Here is a 5955-nt window from a genome sequence, read left to right as displayed (position 1 = left end):
CATCCCTTCATATTCAACTCACCCTGTGCCCTCTGTCTACATATATGTATATTCCCTTCAGCTACCCTAATACTGAGGTCTCATGAATTATACACATCATCTTTCCATGTAGGAATGTAAACAAAACAGTTCAATTTTAGTAAGCCCTTTGTGATTTCTCTTTCTTGTTTACCTTTTCATGCTTCTCTTGATTCTTGTGTTTGGAAGTCAAATTTTCTACTCAGCTCTGGTCTTTTCACTGAGAAAGCTTGAAAGTCCTCTATTTTATTGAAAATCCATATTTTGCCATGGAGCATTATACTCAGTTTTACTGGGTAGGTGATTCTTGGTTTGAATCCTAGCTCCATTGACCTCTGGAATATCATCTTCCAAGCTCTTTGATCCCTTAATGTAGAAGCTGCTAGATTTTGTATTATCCTGATTGTGTTTCCATAATACTCAAATTGTTTCTTTCTGGCTGCTTGCAATATTTTCTCCTTGACCCAGGAACTCTGGAATTTGGCTACAATATTCCTAGGAGTTTTCTTTTTGGGGTCTTTTTTAGGAGTCAATTGGTGGATTCTTTCAATTTCTATTTTACCCACTGGCTCTAGAATATCAGGGCAGTTCTCCTTGATAATTTCTTGAAAGATGATTTCTAGGCTCTTTTTTTGATCATGGCTTTTAGGTAACCCAGTAATTTTAAAATTATCTCTCCTGGATCTATTTTCCGGGTCAGTGGTTTTTCCAATGAGATATTTCACATTGTCTTCCACTTTTTCATTCCTTTGGTTCTGTTTTATAATATCTTGAGTTCTCATAAAGTCACTAGCTTCCACTTGCTCCAATCTAAGTTTTAAGGTGGTATTTTCTTCAGTGGTCTTTTGGAACTCCTTTTCTATTTAGCTAATTCTGTCTTTGAAGGCATTCTTCTCCTCATTGGCTTTTTGGAGCTCTTTTGCCATTTGCTTTAGTCTATTTTTTAAGGTGTTATTTTCTTCAGTATTTTTTGGGTCTCCTTTAGCAAGTTGTTGACTTGTTTTTCATGGGTTTTTCTCATCACTCATTCCTCTTCCCAATTTTTCCTCTACTTCTCTTACTTGCTTTTCCAAATCCTTTCTGAGCTCGTCCATGGCCTGAGACCAGTTCATATTTTTCTTGGAGGCTTTTGATGTAGGCTCCTTGACTTTGTTGACTTCTTCTGGCTGTATGTTTTGGTCTTCTTTGTCACCAAAAAAGATTCCAAAGTCTGAGTCTGAATATGAGTCCATTTTCACTGTCTGTTCATGTTCCTAGACAACTACTTGACCCTTGAGCTTTTTGTTGGGGTATGGCTGCTTGTAGAGTACCTTGTCCCAAGCTTGAGGGGCTACACTGCTGTTTTCAGAACTACTTCGATAGAGCAAGCTCTGCCACACTAGCATTCCTTTTCCCCCAAGAACTGCCAACCAGGATTGCAGCCCAGATCTAGGCAGGGCAAAGCAGGCTTTTCACTCCTGCTCTAATCTGCCACTTAATTCTTCCCACCAGGTGGGTCTGGGGCTAGAAGAAACTGCAGCTGTAGCTCTGGAAGCAGCCTCAGAGCTGCACCACCTCTGCTGCCCCCAGAGTGGTGGCCAACCACGAACTCCTTTCACTCTGTTCCACAAGTTTTTCCCACTAACCTGCTCTGTTTCTTTCATGTTTGTGGGTTGAGAAGTCTGGTAACTGCCATGGCTCAATGATTTAGGGCCCTATGGCCTGTTGCACCCAGTTCTCGGTTTGGTTAGTCCTGGAGCAGCCCACGCTGGGCTCTGCCCTATTCCACTCCCAGCTCCATGTGACAGACCCTTCCCAGGGACCATCCATGCTGTCCTGGGCTGGAGCCCTGCTTCTCTCTGCTATTTTGTGAGTTCTGCAGCTCTGGAATTTGTTCAGAGCCATTTTTATAGGTGTTTGGAGGGACCTGGGGAGAGCTAAATCAAGTCCCTGATTTCCAGACCCCATCTTGGCTCTGACCCACCCCCACCACCTGTAAATTGAGATGATAATATTTGTATTATCTACTCCACAGGATTGTTGTGAGAACAGTACCTCTCATACCTTTAATAACTACATAAATGTTAATTTTTCTTTTTTCCTTTTCAGCAAAATGAAGGGTGTAACTTAAATCATCACTCAGGCTTTTTCTAATTCTTTCCCTATATATCATCTGTGAGATATACCAAAGATATGAAATTGGAGGCCAGTGCCTTCATAACTGCTCCCTGAACCAGAAGCAAATATGATTGGAATATGTTTCATGAAATAAATTTTAAAAATATGATAAAATATAGATAATGTTAATTTGTGGTTTTCTAACTCAATATGGGGGCTTTGGGGACCCATTTCTCTGAGTTTGGCACCACTGACTGAGGTATACCATATGTAGGCAGTACCACAGAGGAGTATAATAGAGTGCTGAGATCAAGTTAAGAAAGGGCCAGGTAATCTTGGGAAAATAGCTTCACTTTTCTTGCCTGTGTAAGGAAGCAGGGTATTATAGTGTAAAAAAGGGCTAGACATGGAATCAGACAAGACCTGGGTTTGAATCCCAGTTCTAGAACTTGGTAGTAGTATATACATCCTTGGGCAAGTAACAGTTTCCTCATTTAGCTTCAGTTTCCACATCACCAAATAGGGATACTAGTTGAGTTGTAGAGAAAGTACTTTTCAAACCTTAATATGAGTCATTATTCACCTTTGTGAATTTCAGTTCCCTCATCTCCAAAATGGGTACAATAATATTTTTATTATTTCCCAAGTTACTGTGGGAGACAAATGGAATAATGCATGTGAAGTACTTTTAATCCATATGATGCATGTCAATATAAGCTTTCATTAGAAGTGCTATTATGGGTGAGTACTGTCAGTGTGGTCAGGGCTTGAGATTTACAAACTTGTCCAATGGACACTTCCAATCAACTGTCACTCACCACTAACTTAAAAAGAAAAAAAGAAAGAAATCCACAAATGCTCAAGTCATTTCTACCAAAAACACTTGTTCCTCCTCTCTTATAGAGGGAGGGGAAAAGGTACTGATGAGGTGCTTCCAAGCTGCATCCCCAGATTCTGATAGAACATCAGGAAATTGCATTGTTTAAAGGGCTGAATGATGCCTTAGTTTTATGAAAGGCAAGCGGAGATGAGGAATTTATCCTGCATGCCGCACTGTAGCCTTTTGTCTGCTAGATTGTTAGCAGGGAGCTATGGCATGAGTGATTGCAAACAGATGCAGGAAGAATAACAGTGTGATCTGAATAAAAGGGGCAGCTGATATATGAAACTACACTTTTATTGAGCAGGCTTGTATGGCCTTAAGAGATTATGGATTTCCACTTTTCCTCAGCCACCCTGGCCTGGAGTAGCAGATGTTACTACACCCACATAAGCCCTGCTGCTAAAATAACCCTAAAAGCAGTTTGGGTGGAATAAAAGACCAAATGATCTCGTTTCTGCCACTTATTAGGTATAAGCAAGCCACAACTGCCCTGGACCTCAGTTTCCTCATTTGTCAAAGGAGGGGGTTGGAACCAGGAGATCCTTGGGGTCCTTTCCTGCTCCACAGTGTGATGTAGCAGTTGTGTGAATTCCAGATGTGTTCTCTCCCAGTTTTGAGACATGTTTCACTAGTTCCCTTCCTCTTAGCAAAATAGACCAGTCATATAACCTCACTCCACGTTCATTATATATGATTTCCTGGATTAGCCTATGTTCTTGCTATTTCATTCCTCAGTCATCCTCTCGTATCCTTCAGGAGAAGCAATGTGGTGTTGTGGAAAGAACTGTAGACTTGGAATCAAAGTTCTGGGCTGCAGTCCCAGTTCCTCCACTTATTAACAACATGAACTTGGGTCAATCATTAAATATCCCTGAGCCTGTTTCCTCCTCTGTAAAATAGGAATAATACTACCTGCCTGGTGTATGTCACAGGGTTGTTGTGAGGCTAGAATGTGATAACACCTGTGAAAATGCTATGAAAATTCTCGAGTGATATACAAACGTAAGAAATGATGATTAGTGTAGCTACTTTGGGTCAGAGGATCATAGATCAAGGGCTGTAAGGGACCTGAAAAGTCTCTTAATTCAACCAAAGCCAGAGAGGTAAAGTAAAACACCCCTAAGTCTTAGGAAGCAACAGACATAGGATTCAAAGCAGGATTCAGTAACCACAAATCTAACCCTATTCCCCTTATACCATATTCCTTTTGTATTCTGGGACACCTGACTGGTGAGGTTGAGGCCTTGGTATGACTCATCGTGGGCTATATGGTTGCTCTTATACATATAATAGACAGGCTAGGTGGATTATTGGTGAAAGTTACTTAACAGGGGCTAAGAAGGCCTAACTGTTCAAAACTATCTCCTCTGCTAACCTAGTGTAATACCTGAAATTCCATGCCACTATCCACTAATTTCATATCAGCCTGAATTGACTTATAAGAATGGTAAGTATAGGGCCTTTGGGAGGTAAGAAAATGAGAGAATGCAAATGTGTTTTAAAAGTGTGTGTGTGTGTGTGTTTAGAGAAATAGAGACAGTGACAGTGACAGAGACAGAGACAGACAAACACACACATACAGAGAGAGAGAGAGAGAGAGAGAGAGAGAGAGAGAGAGAAAGAGAGAGAGAGGGAAAGTGAGAGAGACAGAGAGAGCTGTTTAGAGTACTGAGCATTCCATTGGAGAGCAGACTAGAGTGGGTTGTAGCTATGGAAAGTCCTGGACAGCCAGGAATAGCATTGATTCATTTTACTTAAGTCACTTATTCATTCAATATTTATTGACTGTCAATTATGTGTAAGACACTAGACCTAGGGTAACCAAATGCTAAGGGTATTAATAAAGATGTATGTGTGTGTGTGTATGTGTGTGTGTGTATAAATATGGATTTACTTATTGACACTGATCACATAGAGAAAAAAATGTGAGTACAGATACCATCAACTTTGAATCATTCACAGGTGTATTATATACAAGTCTGGTTTCTCCTTGCTAATTAAGAAGTTTATGATTTGCTTCATTGTATAGTCAGTTCGCATGTTCTTGAGGAATGCACTCCGTTTAAGCTAAGTCAGAAGAAAAGAATAACTAAGAAGGACCCTTACTGAGTAAAGTGTTTTGACATTTTGATGGATGATTTTAGGGAATGCTATCATTTCAATTCTCCTGTACTTTTATCCAGTAGTATAGAAAATTAAAAATTGGAAGACTCTTTCTCTGCAGGTATGTGAATTCACGTGTATAGCATCTGGACCCTTCCCTCATCCATGATCCCTCAGTTAACTACATCAGGTTCTTGGTAGTTTGTAAGCCGAAATTCTTTTCAAACCATAGTTCATAAGCTCTCACTGATGTGCTGACTTTTAGTAGAGTTTTAGTTATCCAAAGGAAATAGAGTTCAAAACAAAGTAATTTAATGAAATAGCAATGTAATAAAATACCAATGGAACATTCTTTTTGGAATATTCTATCTTTAACTCTCTTTTTCACAAATATTCACACTCAGTGGGATGAGTGGGTGTGCATAAGAATCACCTTTAGGGCACACATATGGGAAACAGACATAGACAGGATATTCATGTAAAAGAGTAGAAAGAGTAAACACATATGATCATAATACACACGCAGAAGGGCAACTCACACTTCTGACTCTGAAGCTTCTGATGTATTCTATTAATATCACTGCTCTCTACTGGACCTGATCCCCATGAAGCATTGTATCTCAGCTGCTCCCTGACAGATGTTATATCTTTGTTCCATCTGGTCTTATTTATCCACTATCTTCTGGGTCCCTTAATATCTTTTTCAATATCCACTGGAAATAGTATGGTTAGTAAGTTTCTTCCTTGCAGATCCGACTACAACCCCCTTACCCAGATACCTCTACCATTTGCTATGGAATGTCCTGGTTAATGTCTCCCAAAGTGGGTTCTACAGGCCTTTGAGCCTCATATTT

The sequence above is a fragment of the Trichosurus vulpecula genome, chromosome 2, assembly GCF_011100635.1.
Source record: "Trichosurus vulpecula isolate mTriVul1 chromosome 2, mTriVul1.pri, whole genome shotgun sequence".
Classification (NCBI taxonomy): domain Eukaryota; kingdom Metazoa; phylum Chordata; class Mammalia; order Diprotodontia; family Phalangeridae; genus Trichosurus; species Trichosurus vulpecula.
Note: the sequence above shows the minus strand (reverse complement) of the source record.